The sequence below is a fragment of the Lissotriton vulgaris genome, chromosome 3_1, assembly GCF_964263255.1.
Source record: "Lissotriton vulgaris chromosome 3_1, aLisVul1.2, whole genome shotgun sequence".
NCBI classification, from domain to species: Eukaryota; Metazoa; Chordata; class Amphibia; order Caudata; family Salamandridae; genus Lissotriton; species Lissotriton vulgaris.
The window spans coordinates 499,658,125-499,680,093 of record NC_141689.1 but is presented as its reverse complement, the minus strand read 5'-3'; the positions used below and the strand labels follow the sequence as shown (position 1 = coordinate 499,680,093).

General features: G+C 41.9%; 1 pseudogene; it reads right to left on the bottom strand.

Moving 5' to 3' along the window:
* Positions 1–1,486: 1,486 nt before the first annotated feature.
* Positions 1,487–3,120, bottom strand: LOC147726685 (syncytin-A-like; annotated as a pseudogene).
* Positions 3,121–21,969: the final 18,849 nt, after the last annotated feature.

Genomic DNA, 21,969 nt, shown 5'->3' with positions numbered 1-21,969 from the left:
TATTTAAAATGGTGGCCCTTCCTCGATTACTTTACCAACTACAAAATCATCCCTATCCGATAGCACCCCAGTGGTTCCGCCAGGTGGATTCAGCGCTGGGGCAGTTTCTCTGGGCTGGAGGAGCGGTGAGGGTGGCACTGCGGACATGTTTCCTCTCAACTTAGTGTGGTGGTTTGGAGACCTCTGATATTCTTTCCCACTATCAGGCCTCTCATCTCCTAGTCCTGAATGAGTGGTGGTATGGGGATAGGAGTGACCCCGCATATGCCCTGGAACGACAGCTGATGGGCTCTAATTCCCTTCATGTGATTTTGTACGCAGCACAGCTGCGAAAGAGGTTGCCGCCGGCTACCCAACTGGTATTCCCGGTGTGGAGACGAGCATTGCATCGTATGGGATGGTGGGGTAGGCTGACCGAGGAGACGCCACTGTGGAATAATGGACCCTTCCCGGCCTTGGAGTTGCTTCAGGGCTTTAGGGGCTGGGATGAGATAGGAATTTCGACCCTGGGGGATGTAATGTCGGGAACAACACTTAAATCCTTCCAAGACCTACAAGCAGAATATGACATGCCCCGGTCCCAATTTTTCCGATACTTGCAATTTCGCCATGCAATCACACCGAGCTTAGAGTGCCTGGAATTACTCCCAGAATTTAGTCAGTTAGAAGCCAATGTATTTATGGGGGACCTAGGAGAAAAGAAAATATCCCGCATTTACCAACACTAGTAACACATTGCTCCACAACACTGCAGAAGCTCTGGGAGGCATAGGAGAGAGATGTAGGAGAACTTGAGGAAGAGGATTGGCGGGAGGCATTCGAGGCCCCTAGAGGGGCATCCATAGCGATGCGGCTGTGACTTGTCCAATTTAAATACTTGCACAGATCTATTATACCAGGGAAAGGCTGTGGCGGGCCTCATTGCATTTCCAAATTGTCTTAGATGCGAGAGGGAAGTGGAGTCGCTGATGCACACAATATGGAACTGTGGTTCACTGGCTAGGTTCTGGAAAGGAGTATGGGATTGCTTGGCTGAGGTCTTGGGGTGGAGCCTCCCGCGCACGCCACGCGTAGGTCTCTTGCACGTGATGGAGGAGGTTGGGGGGAACAGGTATAAGAGACACTTATTGCTACTGGGCCGGACCACTGCCAAGAGAGATATAGCCAGGGCATGGAAGGACCCCAGGGCTCCTTCTGTTCCGGTGTGGAAGAAGGGACTAGATTTTTATATGGGGCTGGAGCAGCCAATCTTCGAGGGCACGCGGCTGCCCGCGTAAGCATTATAAGATATGGAAGAGATGGGCCGATTATCGGGGCCTGTGGCTAGAATCTCCGGTGGGTCAAGAGACCAATCTAGAAACTGTTTGAAGAGCCTTAAGGAAAGGTGTGGGTTTACTCTGGACTTCGATATCTTTTGTAGAACTGTGGAGACGGAGACGTGTGCACGGGGGGGGCCAAGGAAGGGAGGGAGTTGGATGGTCTGGGTGGGATGGGGGGACCAACATGTTTAAAAGTTGATACTATTGCCGGTTAAAAATGATGAAAAGATTGCTAATTCACTGATAACATGTGTATGACTGGTAGTGGACTCCGGAGTACGGGGCGCTGAAATATATGTGCAATCCATCTAAAAAAATCTGTTTTAAAGAAAAAAAATGAATAATTAGGTCCTAAATCTAAATTAGGGTTTTGATTCCTTTCATTCCCCTCTCTAGTCGATTCTTCAACTACTTCCTCACTACCCCTGTGCATTTCTTCCAATTTTATATTTTGCATCTCTTTATTTCTCCTTATAGGAAACATACCTCCCACTTTAGCTGTAACCCTCTTGCAACATGCTAAGATAAGCTGAAATACTAGGCACATCAATAGCAACAGAACTATTATAGGCAACAAGGCCTTAGACAACCCTGTCATCCAGGACGGCACCCAATCAAACCAGCCAGTGAACCACTCATCTCGAGCACCCCCCTCTTTCTTCATCTGTGTATGCAAATTATGCAAAGTCAATATGGCCTGAGTTAGATTTCCTTCATCTTCATCATTCACCGGTATGAGAGTACAGCATACTGGATTACGTTTTTTACATACTCCTCCTTTGATTGTTGTCATTAAGTCCAAAACATATCTGTTTTCCATCACCATAATGCTGATTGAACGCAGCTCTTCTTTAATTGCATTAAAGCCATCGTGAGTAGCATTTATGACTTTCATTAACTCCCATCGGGTGATCTGAACCCAGCGAGCAGATGCTTTTACTTGAAATATAGGTATCAGACGTCCTAAAGTTTTTGGGGCGTCATTGAACAACCTATACTCTTTGGGCACATCCTGCCACACTGAAGTTCCAAAGTACTCAGCCATCCTTTTTCTTCTGTGATGATGCAACAAAACTGATGCTTTACTCATGGAATGCAAATGCAAATATTTTGTTTCTTTTGCTGGTACGACCGTAGATGGAGTATGCAAAGTCACCAGAGAGCAGATTCCGCTCCAGTTGGTGGGTAATTGAGTGTATATTCGAGCTCCACACTGCCAGAAAAAATCCATAAGGCGGGAGGTACCGCCCTGCATATCGGCATTGTAAATAGTTGAACTGCAATTGAGATTCCGTTCCCACTTTAACAATCCCATTTCCCTGAAAGCAAAGAGAATATCTCATTAGTTTAACAGCCAGCTTAGGATGACGTTTACTTCCAGTCCATGTTTATCTCTGGATGTTTTCATCCCAAACCTGCTGACATGATGCTTTTATATCCTCAAATCTCAAATGATTTTTTGTCTCTGTGCCATTCCATAAAGATATGGCCCTACATAAAAATGTAGCTCCAGTAAACCATTTATTATTGGCAAATACTGATGCTTCAATGCTTAATACTGGCCTGACTGCGCAATCTGGGGGCAGTGGTTTGGCAGAATAATTGTTACAGGTGGATGGTGGATTAGCTCTCCCTAGAATACCTCGTTCCAATACAGCTTCCTCCCAATTTGCATAACTATATTTCTGCCCTGCTCCTTTCATTTATGATACCTCTTTCATTATCTCTGTTTTATCTGTCAAAATTTTCAAAATTTCAGGGGTTGTAGCAAATCTGGTTGTATTAACGCTGGCAGTCATAGGACTAACATGCGTTGGCTGTAACTGTGCTTTTATCCTACACAAGAAAAGATGCAATAAACACTGTCATATTAACAGGCCCTTCTTTAGGATACACTAAAGGCGGTGTTTCTATGTCATGGGGTATAAGAGAACATGCTTTACTATCATTTTGTGTATTGGTACCTATATCATACATGCTTTTGTACCACAAATTATCAAGTAGAGAATCATGCAGAGGATGTATATCTGTTTCATTGAAAACAGCTCTACAAAAGCATAATACTTCTTCCCTATGGGTGGGATCTTTTGCATCTACATAATACAACAGCAAATCATCAAAGTAATAATCATAACCACTGAACTCATTAATCTACTATGAAAAATATAATTTAACTGTCTCTTCATTGTATAATTTGTTCTTGGACCATTGCCTCCTCCCTTCTCTGTGGGAGTGAGGCCAAAAATTGAATAATGTCCCTTACGCGCACCCAGTAACTCATCCCCTCCACTTTAACTGCTGTTGGCTTGCTCTGTGTTACTTGGTAGGGGCCTAGAAACTTGAGATCCTTCCATGTTCTCGTAAAGTTGCGCACGAAGACGCAGGAACCGATGCTGATGGCTGTAGACAAGGGCAAGGGTGGTGCTGTACGGTTGGCCTGTTGCAGCTGAACCTGTTTAGAATAAACCTGGACAGCTTTTTTTTAAGGTAGACATGTATGCATTTATTTCTTGCCAAACACTTTCTGATGCAGACTTAGTATCAGAACGAATCATTTGATTTTGTTTAAAAGAAAAATTAGAATGCCTACCTGTTACGACTTGGTGAGGGGTCAAATGATGATCTTTTGAAGGGGCATTTCTCAATTTCATACAGAGCAAGGGGAAGGCAGTAAAGCCAATTCTTTTTCAGTGTCTCACACATTTTTGACACTTTGCTTTTCAATAAGCCATTCATCCTCTCAACAATTCCATTACTCTCTGAGTGGTAAACTGAGGTAAACTGGTGTTCCACTCCTAATAGTGTAGTAATTTGATGATATACTGTGTTAGCAAAGTGTTTTCCATTATCGCTGCGTGTCGCCGCCGGAACCTCCACCTAGGTATGACCTCTCTCAACAGGAATTCGGCTGCCTGGTCAGCATCACACCTGGTGCAGGGTCCTGCTTCAATCCATCGCGAAAATGGACACACCACTACTAACAAATACCTATATCCATTATAATAAGTGTTTGGATACCAACAGACTAATGGGTGCTCAACCCAATTAATACCAGGGTATAAGTATGCGGATAGTTGTAAATCGATGCCTCTAGAGGAAAGATGCGTATCCAACATCAACAACTCTCATTTGAAAGCGACATTTTCTACAGTAACCTCTGAGCACACAAAGTCCATTCCTGTTCGTAAATTTAAACAAGTATCAGGCAAGAGAAACTTCTATTAAGTAATGAAAGTAGTAAATTGAAATGTCCATAAATCATAGGTTGGTGTTCTTTGTTGTTTATTTTCTTTTTTCTTTAATGTTCAACAATGATGGTACAACAGCCAACAGGTGCTTCGTTGTGTACAATATAACACATTGACTTCTTCAGGGCTGTAACCAAATAAACATTACCCACAGTTACCACACGCCCTACGTATGGCTAATGATAGAAGGTAAGTGAGTACTAGCCACCTTCTCAGTTATATAGTAGCCTGCTTAGTGCATAGTTTTTAAGGAGAAGAAAGAAAATAGTAATGCCACTCCATTAGGACTACTCACCCATATTGTGTGAGTAAAGTCGAGGTCCCAAAACCAAGAAGATAAATAAGACAGTTGTATAGAAAAGAAAGTATACCCTAATTAAATATTCACCTCTATTTCCACAGTTTCTCAACATCAGAAGTAGTTCATAAGTAAAATCAGAATTATATTTCTGTGAAGAGAAACCTAAAAGTCAGCAAATCATCCCATAACTATCTGAGTAGCACAACAAAACATTGTGGAAGTATCTAAAATAGTTCTCCTCTGATTCCAGACAGAAGAATGCGCCAACACCTTAGTTTACCATCCTCACTAAATTATACTATCCAATAAAAATGGGAAAATTTACCTCTATTATCTCCCGATTTCAATTATCACTAACAAATTCTGCAAATAAAAAATAGGCATATCGCTAAATCCATTATCAAGTGTCTGTAGTGTAATATTCCCATAATTCACTACAAAACACTTACCCAGTACTAAAAGGCTGGTCTCATGGTATTGTCGTATTCATGTACTACAAAAAGAATAACTGTGGGTCTACAATAAATCTATGTGTGTCAAGATGACTCTATGTGTACTCCAAGTGTGTTAGTAGAGCACACAACAGGATATCGCACTATGTGAGAAGATATCCATCAGTTACTCTTCCTTTGCCGCCCTTTCATCATTTGGACCACTTCCCAAAGTGGAGAGTCTTTGTTGTTGCCACCTCACTTAGTGTTGAATGGAAATGGCTAATTCTATAAGATAAGGGACACAAAGAACTGGTGGCTGGTATGTGTTAGTAACTGGAAGCAGTACATGAAAAAAGCTGTGGAAAAGGAAAAGTGCTCTATTGAAATTGGAGAGTGAGCGCAAAATATTTTATTCTGGTGCCATCCACTGCCAAATGGATAAAAACAATTCAGTGCAAAAAAGGCCAGTAGGTTCAACAAATAGTTACTGACTGGATGTTTTGGTCGACATGTTTCTGCGGTTATGTAAAGATCCAAAAGGTATCTACCGCTTCTTCAGGACCTGTGTGTTTGCTACTGCTTAAAAATGAAATAAAGAAAAATTGATACAGATATCACCTGTTCAATCCTGGTAGTCCTCCTCGGATTCAAGAGGAACGTGCTTCTCCTCAACTTTACTTTTCACCTCTTACTCTTGGCAAACAGGCTAACATTGGCACTCCTTACTCTCTTGCTTTACCTCACCAAAACTACCGATGGAACCCTTAATTGTCTTATGTCGCATGTAACCTTTCTCTATTAGATTTGTCTACATTTGCAAGTACTATATTTACTTACTCCTAACGTCGCTTATACAGGATTTCCTAAAGCAGTAAAAATTTGAGTCAGAATCTCAACGTTAATTATAATTTTGCTATGGGTATCTCCACACACTACATAAAAAATTATAGGCTGATCATTAGAATTTATTTGAGAGAGACTGCCACAAACTCTCGAATGATATTACGTCTCATTGTGGATTACTATAGATAAGGTATAGGTTACTGAACACTGTTAACAATGGGAGACACTGTGAAATATGAACATGTTAAAAGATGGCGCTCGTAGCCGTAGAATACAAAAAGACACTACAAGATGGCGCTGATGCGAGACGCCGAAAGGGGATAGAGAGTACAGTTGCTGCCCCGTACTGAGATAGACGATAAACCTTATGCAGTGGATAAATCCCAACTTGTGATATTTTAGCCGATAGAGTGGATTTCTGATCACTGCCTTTACATTTTAATAGGAGGAGTTGGAGGTCGCGTAGCAATTGTGAAGACGGATTTCTGGTGAGCAGTATCGTAACACAACTCAACTATTCATGTGATTATAAATGAGGTGTTACTGACCATTGTTATTACCTGTGTTACTTCTATAGCCGAAACTTGATACCAAGAGATAGTAGCGACCCCAAGCCGTAGTTGTTGTATTTTGACCGTGGGTGAGTGCATACAATCCTTCGTACAATAAATTGCATGAGGAGAGGGTATAGGTTGTGATTGACGTTTTAATGTACTGTTATAGAGAGAGAACGACTCGAAAAAACGTTTCAAGGTGGGAACTCGTACGAAATGAGAATCACCGAGTAGGTGAGCCATTCGATATATGATTATAAATTTAGTTTGACACAAGAAAATGTAGAATTGTCAGATTTGTATTTTGCTTTTAAATAGGAACTTAACCCTATAATTGGGAGAACTTAAGAAATCCCCCCAAGCGTAGTGTATATGGACGGTGAGTTACGTTCACTCTACTCACGGTACTTAGACTGAGTCATATAGAAATCTTGTAAGTGAGTAACATGTACTACATGATTTTACTTATGGACTACTTCTGATGTTGAGAAACTGTGGAAATAGAGGTTTATATTTAATTAGGGTATACTTTATTTTCTATACAACTGTCTTATTTATCTTCTTGGTTTTGGGATCTCGACTTTACTCACACAATATGGGTGAGTAGTCCTAATGGAGTGGCATTACTATTTTCTTTCTTCTCCTTAAAAACTATGCACTAAGCAGGCTACTATATAACTGAGAAGGTGGCTAGTACACACTTACCTTCTATCATTAGCCATACGTAGTGCGTGTAGTAACTGTGGGTAATGTTTATTTGGTTACAGCCCTGAAGAAGTCGATGTGTTATATTGTACACGACGAAACATGTGTTGGCTGTTGTACCATCATTGTTTAACATTGAAGAAAAAAGAAAATAAACAACAATGAACACCAACCTATGATTTATGGACATTTCAATTTACTACTTTCATTACTTAATAGAAGTGACTCTTGCCTGATACGTGTTTAAAGTTACGAACAGGAATGGACTTTGTGTGCTCAGAGGTTACTGTAGACCTATATCCATTACATTTTGTATCATATCTACAAAATCTATGTGTAACTCTATGAAAGGACCTATTGGTTTTGGAATGGAGGAGGAAGGCATTTTTGGTGACCTCTTATAAGAGAACTGCTAACACACATGACATGAAGCTAGAAATACATCAACTAATGGTCCTAGATTAGGGATTTTATTTAATTCATCCATCATTACTCTTTTAGAATTGCATGTTGGGAAAAGAAGTTGTCGAAGGGTTGTTATAAGTAGTGACTGAGGTATTATAACTTTACCTGAAGTTGCTGATCTATAAAGAAGATCTGGAAATCCAGTCACTCTCCCCCTTGATTTCCAGAGATCTTTCTCAGTTGTGGTGCTGCATTTTGAATGTCTAATAATGCCTCTGTAGAAATATTCTCATAGTGTTGTATCTCAACCTCATCATCTGCATCTAAAGTGTGCATACTGCATTTTTTCATTGCATATAAACTAGCTTCCTTTGCTGCTGTATCAGCAGCTTCATTTCCCTTAGACACCAAATCTGTTCCTTTTGTATGTGCCTGGCACTTAACCACTGCTACTTAACATGGTATTTGCAATGCAGCAATAAGGTCAGCTAAAAGATGTTGGTGCGCTACTGGTGTCCCATCAGATTTAAGAAATCCTCGCCTTTCCCATCTCTTCAGCCCTAAGTGAACTTTGGAAGCTACATATGCTGAATCAGTGTATATTGTTGCTGGCTGACCCTGACAAGCCTGTAAGGCTGTTATCAATGCTTTTAATTCAGCCACTTGGGCTGAGTTTTGGGATGGCAAGGGTAAGAGGTGCAATGTGAGTAAGGTATAATCAGTAGGTGTACCAATAGCCTCAACAACAGCTGCACCTGTATGTCTTTTACCTGTCTCCTGGTTTATCCATGAGGAACCATCAATACACAATTTTCGGCTATCAGGCAAGGGGTCCTCATGTGCCAGGTGATCGTCCTCCTCCACTGTTGCACTACAGTCATGATCAGTGAGCTCTAGTGGGTGCACTAAAAAGGTTGCAGGATTGACTGAGTGTACTCGCTCAATGCAGATAGAAGGGCTTGACAGTATTACTTCATAACCTATTGCTCCTTGAGTGGTCAGTGTACTTTTACTTTTCTGCAGCACAGCAAATGGAGAGTGCTCAAAATACAATGTTACAGGGCATCCTGCTGTAATAGTACTACTCTTTTCTACTGCAAAAGCTGCTGCTGCAAGTGCTCTCTCACAAGGAAAGTGACCTTTCATTACTGGATCTAATAGTGTTAAAAGCGTTGTAGGAAGCCACCTTTCCCTATCACCGTAACATGATAGCTGCCTGAAAGGGAACAAGAAGAGCATGCTGTCATCCTTGGGCTACGGACGGACGGACATAAAGCTCACCTAAATCAAGTCTGTAGCTTTGGGTGCGAAGCTGATGAGGCTGTTCACGGAGGCCGCTATCCTGACAACACGGGCACTGAGAGCGTACCTGTCAGCAGCGGTAGCTGTCAGACGCGAGGCGCTTCAGGAAGCCAGAGGGATTCGCCGATACATTGTATCTAGAGGTTCGGCTGTATTAATTGCGGGGAAGTGACACAACAGCCGCCGTCATGCCACCGAAAGGGAAAGCGCTGGGGAAAGACTTGAGCTAGACCGGAGGGATCAAAGCTTCATCCTTGAATCGACGTGCTGCTGCAGAGTGGAAAATCCTCAATCTCAGCCTGGACAATCAACAGGTCGGCCTGAGCAAGGAAGGAACGCCTGAGGAAAAACCAGAGGCGAATGAAGCTGGAGAGCAGAATACAGAAAAAGCTACTAGATCCAAAGTGCCAATTGTACATGTAATGTTTGCTGGGAAAGGGCTCTTGACACCTTCAGTAGAGAAGAACCTATCTAAAAGTAAAAGCATTGGTAATTTAAGCTTAAAAATGATTAAAGATAACTTTAAAAAGAAAACTGCGTTGTGTAGGGTGTCTGATAAAGTGCCTGATAAAGTGCTTGCTAGCACAGTTAAGACTTGTCCAGAGGCAGAAGATATAAATGGACTGGCGGTTGAACTTGCCAATATTTTCCGTAAGGGGTCTGAAACTATGCAACAGGGCTGTGATAAAGAGGTGCTGCCGGAGGAGTGTATTTCGCAGCAAGGGGCAAACAACAGCATTTTGCTAGCTACAAAGGATCCTCTATGTACACCTGTGGCAAAGGGAACTCAAGGTTTGTTTGATCCGAAAGAGGGCAATCCTGTAGTGACACCAGATGGCGAAAATTTCTATTCCCTGACAAACAAATCAGATTTATCTGATAATAGCTGCAAGGATAGTACAAATGAAAACTCGTTGGAGGACAGTGGTAGCCCTGTCACGAAACCTGACACCCAGAAATGCACTCCTATTCGCATCAAGAAGAAAACTACAAGGGGATCGGATAAGGATAAGGGCTTCACGTCAGATGGCAGCCAGTCAAGCCTGTTGAAATGGGATTACTCTGCCTCTCAGCTTGAGGGAGCACCGGAGAATGAACCCAGAGTCCGAGCCGAAACTTTAAAAAGTCTAGGTGGAATGAGCAACGTTACAGGGGCCCAGGCTTTGCAACTTTCAATGAAATTATAAACGCTACATTGAAACAAATACAGACAGAGGCCAGTCAGGAACATAGGAGGGCCCACTTGGCAACCAGAAAATTACAGGGCGCAGTACGGAAAGTGAGCAAGGCCTGCACAGAAATCACGGAACGCACTACGGCGCTAGAAGAGCGCATAGTACAATTGGAAGCAAGCGTGGAAACCTCAGATAAGCAGTCCACCTCTAATGAGAGCAGAATGACTGACGTCCTTTGGAAGCTGGAGGATTTTGAAAATAGACAGCGACGGAACAATCTTCGCCTACTTGAGATTGCGGAAATGGGTGAAGGTGATGACATTCGCGGCTTTGTAATGAAGCTCCTCCAGAAAGCCTTTCCCGAACTGGCTCTTTGGAATTGGGAAGCCGAGTTTCAGAGGGTGCATCGATATCCCTTGATGCTCAAAAGAAAGTCAGGACAAGACGAAAAACCCAGAGCTATTCTAATATTTTTCAGTAACTTTCTCCTTCGACAATCCATATTCGAAAAGGCCAGGCCGGTAGCAAGGAGGTCTGCAGCTGGACATTCCTTCTTTGTCCGGCCTGACTTTTGTCACACCACAGTGCAGAGGAGATGGAGACTCAGTTCACTAATTACACCATTTCAGCAGCTGAGTTGTGAAGTTTTTTTAATGAATCCAGCCAGGCTCAAAGTTATATGCAAGGGCACAACTAGAGTATTCTCATCAGAGATTCAAGCTCAAGCGTGTTTACAAGAGCTCTCTAACCGATAAGCTAGGAATTGAGCTATGAAAAGGGCAACTATTCTTTAATTCGCTATTTTTTGGTTTTTGGTAGGAGGCGGCTAGGGGCACAACCACATGCAGGAGGCATCACAAGGGCCCATGGACCTGTTTTGCCTTTTTGATAGGAGGGGAGAGGGAGGGGGAGGGGGGAGGAGGGAGCCAAAACCACAGGGAGGCATGGAAGAGTTTTTTCACTGGGTGGAACATTGGGTACTGTGATTTGGTAGACCCCGGTTTGTGCAGCAGTATGCTTTGGATTCTTTCAGGCACATGCATCAAAGGATTTTGCGATCGCAAACGGTGCGAATCGCAAAAATCGGCCATTTGCGATCGCAAAATCTGCTTTTGGAATGCATGAAGGGTGAAGGCCCTCGCAATTTGAGAATTTGCAAATATTTGCGAATTCTCAAATTGCGATTGAATTTAAGGAATCGCATTTTGCGATTCCTTAAATGCAATGCATGAAACTTTAAAAAATTGCGATTTTGCAATTAGGGGGAGCAAATTACCATGAGGTTGAACCTCATGGTAATTTGCGAAAACTTTGAAAAATGCACTTTTGTATATTTTTCAAAGTTTCATGTTGTGCACACACATTCCCTTAGGGCATGTGTGTGCACAACATATGTGCACAGATTGATTTCAGGGGTGCAACAGTGTGTCCTTTGGACACCCCTGCACCCTTGAAATCGCATTCTCAATTTGCAATTCGCTAATTGCTAATCCCAAATTGAGAATGTCTTCCCATTCATTCCTATGGGCCTCTAGGCCCATAGGAATGAATGGGGAGGAATTCCTTAATTGCGACTCGCAATTTGCGAGTCGCAATTAAGGAATATTAAGAAATCGCAATTTATTAGCGATTTCTTGATGCATTGCATTTTGCAATTCCTTAATTGCGATTCCTTATTTTTTGCAATTAAGGAATCGCAAAAAGCAATATTGATGCATGTACCTGTTTGTTTTTTCTTGTTTCTTTTACTCAATGAGGAAAATTAGAATTGCATCTATTGATATATGTGGTCTAAATGATCCCCAAAAAAGGAGGAGGATTAGTCTCGATGTTCAATTTTTAAGGGCATATATTTTATGCCTCCAATAAACACATATTGAAGGTTGTAGGAAATGGCTTTTGGAGATGACCGTGTACCAACTTATTGCAAACACGACACAAGAAACACGTACTAAAGGGGTGGCTATACTGGCTCTGAAGGGCATGGGCAGCTTTCCTCGCTCTCTGGTAGATAAAATGGGCAGATGGGTGATTGTGCAATTATGTATTGATAACAAAATGTTCACTCTCTGCACAGTGTACGGATCAGTGTTGGATGACCCTGCACTATTTGACTGGTTAAAGATTGAGCTTGTGGAGTGGACTCTTCCTTTGATTTTTTGAGGGGATTTGAATATTAATTTGAGCTGTCATGCTGCCACCAATAAGGTTCTGCACCAAGGCAGGAAACCTAAAGTTTTTAACTCACTGTCACAACTTAAATCACTGCACGGGTTAGAGGATGTATGGGCTGCAAAAAGGGGAAATTATCCTGGTTTTAAGTATTTATCCACACTACATCAAGTGCATTCAAGACTGGATTATTTCCTAGTATCGCAGGAACTCTTACAAGCAGTACAATAAACAAATTTCCCAAAGTCATGTCAGATCACAATCCTTTGGTGATAGAGCTAGATATTCAGTATCCATCCTTGCAGACACGGTGGACAGTTAATAGGGCCTTATTAAGTGAAGAGGGGTATACACAGCAAATGGCGGAATGGATCCCTAGGTTTATTGAAGAGAACCAAGGAAGTGCTAATTTAGGTATCGTATGGGACACATTAAAAGTGGGGGTCAGAGGAGAAACTACTAGGTATGGTTGGGAGGTACAAAAACAGGAAAAAACCCTGCTGCGCTCCATGTACGAGGATTTGTGTAAGGCTGCGGCGGAACTGATAGAGATACTATCAGCTGGAGCGGCCTCGGAGGCAAGCCAGTTAAAGATCCCTATTGCCAGATCTGCCATCACGCAAATTTCACTAAAGAAAGCAGCCGGTAAATATTTGGTTTGGAGGAGCAGGGTATATGAGAGTAGCGAGAGAGTGGGGCATATTTTAGCTGTGCGCACAAGGGAGAAACCGGTGCAAACTAGGATCAGTGAAATCAGGAATCCGGGTGCTGGCACAGTGAGCGAGACCAATGCTATCCTTACTGCATTTCCAAAATTCAATCAAAGTTTATACACGGAAGATGTCCAGGCTTGGAGTCAAGAAATTCAGGTCTACTTATTGGGGCTAACTCTGGATTAGCTATTGACTGAGGAGAGAGACAGATTAAATGAGCTGATCACTGTTGATGAACTAACCAAAGCCATATATCACCTCCCATACAGCAAAGCTGAGGGCTCTGACCTAATTCCAGGGGAGTTTTATAAAAAAGTTTAAGAGTCAGCTTTTGGCACTGATGTTGGAGGTATTCCGAAGATTAAACGAACCGAGTGGTGGGAGCAACAATCAATCAATCAATCAATCAGTGACACTTATAAAGCGCGCTACATACCCGTGGGGTCTCAAGGCGCTGGGGGGGGGGGGGAGCCGCTACTGCTCGAACAGCCAGGTCTTCAGCTTCTTCCTGAAGGAGAGGTGGTCTTGGGTCAGGCGCAGGTCGGTCGGGAGGGAGTTCCAGGTCTTGGCGGCCAGGTGGGAGAAGGACCTTCCTCCTGTAGTCGCTCTTCGGATGCGGGGGACGGCGGCGAGGGCGTGGTTGGCTGATCGGAGGTGGCGTTTGGGAGCGTAGAAGTTGACTCGGCTGTTGAGGTAGCTCGGGCCTTGGTCGTGTAGGGCTTTGTGTGCGTGGGTGAGGAGGCGGAAGGTGATTCTTTTGTTGACGGGGAGCCAGTGAAGGTCTCGCAGATGTCCGGAGATGTGGCTGGTTCGTGGGATGTCGAGGATGAGTCTGGCTGAGGCGTTCTGGATCCGCTGGAGTCTCTTCTGGAGCTTGGCGGTGGTCCCGGCGTAGAGGGCGTTGCCGTAGTCCAGTCGGCTGGTGACGAGGGCCTGGGTGACGGTCTTCCTGGTCTCGGTGGGGATCCACCAGAAGATCTTCCGTAGCATGCGTAGGATGTTGAAGCATGCCGAGGAGACGTTGTTGACTTGCCTGGTCATGGAGAGGGAGGAGTCCAGGATGAAGCCCAGGTTGCGTGCATGGTCTGTCGGTTTGGGTGCGGTGCCCAGGGCGGGAGGCCACCAGGAGTCGTCCCAGGCGGAGGGAGAGGAGCCCAGGAGCAACAGGCTATCACCGATTTATGTAAGTGTGCCTTGACCCATACAACTAGTATAAATGGAGTGAGTGAGGATTTAAACTGCTGGAATTTGAGTTAACAACGACAGTCAGTGGGTGTGAATGGCGTTTAGGTTTTTAAATGGGTGTGAATGGCAGAAACATTGTTTTACATACAATAGAAGAGAAGTGAATGGGGGGATCGAAAGAGAGCAAATTAACAACGAGGGTGGATCTTAAACTAAAGTATTGGCACAGTATGTCTTTTTGATGGAATACCCATAGGGTATCTCTCCTCACAATGTTGGAAAAAACTAATTTTATAGAGAATGTTCTTTACATTGATGAAATGTTTACACTGTCTCTTTCTGAGCATGCCGGTGATCTTTTAATTAAATGGCAGATATGTTATATCGGAAGTATGACTAAGGACAAATAGTTGCAAATTTATTCTTAAACTGTATCTGTTTGTGTTTATAGAGTGTACAATAGTGGGATTAATCACTATGGTCTTGAAAAAGAAGGGTGTATAAGACTGACCCTTTGAAACGCGTTGACGCATGCAGTAAAGCCACAAATTGAAGTGTTTATCTATAGAAGTAATAAATGTAATAAATGTCAAGGTGTTTAGGTCAAGAAATGTTGTCAACATCCAAATTGTAACATTCAAAGACAAAGTGTATTGTCTATACATACTCTCAGGGATAAATTGTTTGTTTTTCTATATGTTTTTTTATGTAGGTCTACATGTAATTTTATAATGTTTGCATTTTAATGAAATAACTGTGATCTTCTGATCCAAAACAGTGATCCGTTGAGGAATGTTTTTATGAAGTTTGGAAATAATAAATTGCATAATTATTTTTATATACTATTGTTTTCTGTGCCAATACTTGGGTCATTTGGAAGGTTAAACTGGGAATTGTATTATGAAAGGGGTGAATTAGAGTGTGATGAGCGAAAGTGAGAGAAATGGTTGATATCTGAGAATCTGTAATCTTTCCCCCAGAGGACACTATTTCAAACTAGTTCTTGTTTGAACCCTAGTCCTTTGGGTTACCAAGGGTTCCTCTTGTCTCTTTTATATATGGTATTCCGAAGAACACAATTAGATTTGTCCACTCCAGATTCCTGTAGTGCCAATATTATTCCCTAAAAAAGGTATACCAGCTAAGGAACTAGGATCATACCAGCCAATCACTTTGCTTAACAGCAATGTTAAAATATATTCCAAAATTCTGGCTAATAGATTAGCGGCAGTTATTGGAAAATTAGTTTCTCCTTTTCAACATAGGTTTGTACCTGGAAGGGGCACGATGGAGCATATCAGACGTATAATTACATTTTTGATTACGCAAAGGTTTCAGGAGACCCTATGGCGGCAATATTTCTTGACGCTGAAAAAGCCTTTGGCAGGGTCTCCTGGCCCTTTTTATGGTCAATCATGGAAAGGCAAGGTCTGGGCAAGGGTTTTATCGGTGCTATTGGATATATGTATCAGGAACCCGTGGCTAGGATCACATTGATGGGTGCTACATCTGATGTAATTAAAATCACACGGGGCACACGGCAAGGGTGTCCTTGTTCTCCACTTTTATTCGCACTGTATATAGATCCTTTAATCAGGAAAATTGTGGAGAACAATAGGATACAGGTAGTTCAAACCTTGGGTGGAGAATCAAAGATATTAGCATATGCAGACGACCTTGCCATAACAACAGCTAACCCCTTAAATGCTATTAGGGAGGTAGAAAGGGAGGTCAAAAGCTTTGGCAAAATCTCAGGCTATTTTCTAAACAAGGAGAAGACAATGATTGTTAAAAATTCCCGGTCAGACCCGATTGACACACGGGTTGTTGGTAATGCCAGATATTTAGGGGTCGAGATCTCTGCTAACGTGGATGAAATTGTGCAAATCAATATGGAGCCCCTGTTACTCAAAACTAAAGCAGATTTTAGTAGACCGCTGGGAAGGTGCAATGTTATTAAAATGTTGTTTCTGTCCAGAATTTTATATTATTTTAGAGCCATCACAATAGAATTTAATAAAGCCTGGTTCTCTGCTTTTAATCAATTAATTTAAAAAATTCTTGTGGGGTGGGAAACACCCTCGTAGAGCACTAAGATATATGACCCTACCTAAATACCGGAGAGGGTGGTCTGTTCCTAATCTTCAGATATATTATTGGGCAGCAAACCTACAACAGATGACTGACTTGCTGGGAAGAGAGACAGCTGATATATTGGAGGTACCCCATCTCTCAATTTATAGGTTAGCACTCGGGACTGATGTCCTTGGGTGTTTGATGCGGCATATTGATTTTGCTTATTTTAAAAGAGTCAAGTTTAAGGTCATGCTGAGAGCATTTAAGATATGGACAGCCGTTAGGAAAAAGCTCAAAATAAATAGGATACATAGATATACCCCTCTGAAAGATAATAAATTGCTGCCGGAAATCTTTCAAGATCGGTAAATGGAAATCTGGATGGACAAAGGTATTAGGCATATTAGAGATCTCATGATGGATAATACAATACATACGTTTGATACAATTAAGGGAAAAATTGGGATTGGACATAATAATTTCTTCAAATTTTTACAAGTGAGGGATTATCTATCTAAGAAAGTAATCCAGGGCCATAGAGTTCCCTGAATGGAGTTAGCATTAGGAGCCCAATCAGCACCAATTTCCAGATTTAATAAATTACTTAGTAACGCAATGGAGGACGATCTTACTAAACACACCGACCGCTGGCAGGACCTGGTACAAGCAAGGGTCGGGGAATGTGAGGATTCTCTATTATTAAGTTCAACCGCATATATATCTGCAAATCTACATGTTCAATGCTTTAAAACCTGGCTGAATTTATATATTACTCCAGCACGGATTTCTATTTGGGGAGGCTCCACAGGTATACATTGCTCTTGTTGCTGGTGTTTTGCCGGTAACAGTGTCCAAATGTTCGCAACCTGCCCTCAATTAACAGGTTTAGTGGGGGAGGTGGGTAACTATATCAAGCAAATGTTAAGATTTAAGGTAGATCTTTCGCCACAAGTAATTATGCTGGGGGTAAGCAATCAGGCAATGACGGATCCAAGTAGGACTCTGCTTTTTACTATGATGGCAGTATTTAGGCTGTGCTTGGCTACTGTTTGGTTGGATAAGGAACCTCCCTCGGTTCACTGCTGGCTGGGGAAATTGTTAGCCATCTATCGCTGTGAGAAAGCAATATACGTACAAAGAGGTCTGAGAGCTAAGAAAAGGGGACTTGAAATATGGTCTCCAATATTTAATTGGTCTAATGAGACCATGACTTGATTTAAAAGTAGGTTATGCAAGCTAAGTTATAGCTGAGACAGGGAGGCAATTTCTAAAGAAATTTCTGTTGAATAAGCAACTTTTAGGTTAGAGCATATACTGGCTCAATTTAACTTGACCTTCCTTTGGTTTCGGGACGAGGGTGGGGGGTAGGTTAGGGTGCCAAGGGGGGTGCAGTCTTTGGAGGGAGGGTTCTAGATAAATAACTGAAATTCTGTACATACGTCTTGAAATGTTTATTGTTAATTGTATTGTTGTAAGTATATATATGTGCTGGATGTCTAAATAAAGATTATAAAAAAGTAAAACGTGTCGTTCCCTGCATATTTCGTACATGAAGGGATCTCACTTCAGCTGGAGGGGAACTTTGTCCTAACTCTGTCATACCCTCTGCGCAAACTGGATGCCCAGACCTTGTCGTACTACTGGGAAACACCTGCTCTCCTCCTAATTGTTCTCTAAAAGCACTTTGTTCCTCTAATCTTCTTATATTTATTTGAGCATTTCTATTCTCAGCCTCTTGCCACAATTCCATGCGTTCCAGGTCAAGAATAACCCTGGGCGGGCAGCTACGCTCCGTGCACAGAGTGCGCGTAGTGCTGGTTCCTACGCATTTTGCGTAGCATGCGTATCTGCCAGCACTATGCACGCTCCGCAGACGGTGCGTAGCTGGCCGCCACCCGCCTCCCTTCCACCCTCTCTAAATCCACCTCTTAAAGTGTAAAATGGCATAAGAGTAAGTTTAAATCACTTACCTGGTCCGCGGCGCGTCCCGGGGCTCCCTCTTCTGTTTTGCTGCACGTCGTCAATCCCAAGGCGGATGCGCGGCCGCCCGCGCATGCGCATTTCTCGTGACAAATGCGCATGCGCGGGCTGCCTCGCATGCGCATTGGGATTGACGACGTGCAGCAAAATAGAAGAGGGAGCCCCGGGACGCGCCGCGGACCAGGTAAGTGATTTAAACTTACTTTTATGCCATTTTACACTTTAAGGGTGGGATTTAGAGAGGGCGGGAGGGAGGCGGGTGGCGCGTAGTGGGGCTACGTGGAGTGTGCGGGTGGGCGTAGCTTTGTGCCCACTTTGCGTAGCTCCGTGTAGCCCCACTACGCGAACTACGCCCAGGCTTAGTCAAGAACCCTTCTAATTTCTCTCTCCACTGAGTTTATTTCTTCCTCATCTTTCTCATCCTTTCCTGTCACATTCTTGATTTCTAGATCATATCCTATGTCCCTTACAACTGGCTTTGCATCTGGTTTAAATGACATGGAATTACATATATTTGAACAGTCATGGGCAATAAGGCTTAATCTCTTAATTGTATTCTGTATTCTCTTTACACTGGTGGTCATGTCACAATAACCCTTATCCTCTTCCTGATATATTTTTGACTGTGCTCCTAAATCATACTTCACTTGTGGGGTGCTAGTATAATATCCATTTCCCTCACTTGAGTTTTGAGGAATCTTGCTAGCCCATTCTAATATATCTTTTGACTTTTGTTCCAACAATTTTCCATTGTTGTCTTGTCCTAATTTTACTGAAATGTCTCCTGTTAAGGACACTTTTCCCTCATATACTTTTTCAGGTTTAAGAGGGTCTTTATTCATTGTTTGAGCAAGATCAACCTCCCCCATTTGTAATAAGTCATCAACCTTTGGTGTAACTTTGTTTATGTCAGTCAAGGGAATTAATATTGGATCTTTATAGCCTAAAGCTAGACATCAGTGTCCAGTCTATTGAGGTATGGATTCCTTATCTTCCACTGACAATGATTGATACATACCCTGACGGCATAAGGGCCCTTTAATTATCTCAGAATATGTCGGGGTGGTGCTGTGGCTTCTACATGAGAATTCTGACTGAATATCTTCCACCTGTCCAATGATGCTAATCTTTTTGGTCTCTTATCTCCTTTATATGCTCCTAAGGTATATGATATTACATGGGCTATCACTGTATTATCATAAGAGCCATCTGGTGGCCATGGAACCAGGGAAGTCTTTGTGCCTTCTGCCCGTTCCTGACAATGTCTTTTTATTCTGTTAGAGTCTCCTGGAAATATGGAAATCATATGGCCTAAAGGAGTCCCTGTGTCTCCCTGTCTCCCTGCCTCCCCTTGGAAGATTTTTTAAAGAAAGGCATGACCTCACAGTTTTCCTTTTAATCTACCAAAAAATGTTTACTAGTCTTAAAGGCTCCTGTCCATATGTAGTTCACACTAAAAAACAGTTGGTATCTCTGATAATGCAACCGAACTCATAATCTATTACACATGATATAACAACCACAAATCTACATTATATATGTTATATGGGGGTCTACCATCTCCTACAGAACCCCCCCTTTACTTGGCAGTATCAGCACTCATTGAGTAACTATTACCCTGCTTCCGGTACTCACGTGAACTTGGTGCATACTGGGAGTTCCAGTCCGATACAGAGACTACCACTTTTTCCGAAGGAGCAGGGTCAGCTGACATTCTGCCAATGGGAACGCCGTGGCAACTTTAAAGGGGGGCGGAGGTTTGACCCTCGGCTTGTGGCAGAAGGCTTGGTTGCCGAAATGCATTATGCCTGTCAGCCTGTGAATAAACGGATTACCTCGACTGCCCCACTGTGTCCTCTTTGATTACTTCAAACAAGTGGTCTTTTCCATGAATATATATATATATATATATATATATATATATATATATATATATATATATATATATATATACTCCAATATTACTCGCTCCAGCCACCAACCCCAGCCAGGTTCGTAAAGAAGACGAGGCAGACCCAACTTGGTGCAATTTAGTTTATTTTCTTGTTAAAACGCCACCAACAGCCCTCACGGCGCGATCACATGACAACATAGTTGTGAAGCACATATCCTTTTAAAGTGCAAGTGCAATAATAAACATAGAAGAGATATTCACATGTTTTTGCACTCTGTTTTTCTTTTTTTCTTTTTTCTTGGGTTACTTCAAGTATTTGATAGTAGTAATTACACGTTAAATACAATATGCAATAATAATCTTTGTAAAATACAGGGACACGGAAATGCTTGTATAATACAATAAATAGGTTTTGTGGCTAAAATAGAGAAATATTTTTTAAAATACCTGTAAAATACAGTTTTTCTATTTTGCAATGCTTTGCTTAAATGCACAGATTCTTATATTCTTTGTATATGTATACATCTACCCGTTTCCATTTTTATCCACAAGTGCAACCACTAACTGATTTCCCAATTACATGTGTTTTATTCGCTTCGAAACTTAGTGTGTTGTGCTTCTTCCCAGGAACACCCCTTAATTCACCCTATTGGTGTATTTGAACTTAAAGTGCTAAAAGTGTATGAATAATAAAGTGCAAGTGTGGCTAAATCTCATGTTTCTATCGCCATTGTACGGTTTGTATTATTTTAGTTAGATATTATTATTTTTTCTTTCGTTTCAATATGTGCCGGTATTTTTCACAGCACTAGGTACACAGGTCAAATGGACAAAACCTTTACTTTCTCCTAGTTCAAGAACACGCTTCCCACAATTAGTTAAAAAACATTCCTTAGATTAAAAATGTTTAAAAGAACTAATTCATGTCTGAACTAAAATTAAATAGGGTCCATTATGCCTAAAACTGTATACTATACAATAGATAATATAAATAACTAATTGAAATCATACTTAAAATTCAACAGTTAATATTTCTATCATCTAAAATACAAAATATTACACAATTTCATAAAATTACAAATGTGCAGATAAACCATTTATAGAGATGTCATTTGTGGACATTTTACATTCATTTCTCATACATATGGACTTGTTTTTATGTGCAGGCTGATATATTGATTATGTAGAAAGTTAGTAAGGGCGCTTGTTTATTTATTTGTATGTTACCCGCTAGTCTAGATATGTGTACAAATCTTCCCCCATATTTAACCCATTGGGTTGTTTGCTGTCCAATAGTAAAATATAGTGGGTCTCCAGACGACGCAGCACCCCTTCCCTGTCACCTCCCCTTCTATTGATGGGGACACTATCTATCAGATAGTATTTAAGATCTTTAGTTTTCCCCCCATGGTGTTCCTTGAAGTGACGGGCTACCGGGTAGCTAGGGTCACTGTTGGTTATTGCCCTAATGTGTTGTAGTATTCTCTCTGGTACCCAGGCAACTTTGTGCTTCCAGCATATCTAACATTTCAGCTGTACTGTAAGATATATACTACATGTTCACTTCTGCACGTTAGATGCTGTTTAATCATTTGGGGTTTTGAGCCGAAAGCTGTCATGTAGGTTGTTCTGTTTGTTCCAAATGTACAGGCTTTACAACTGA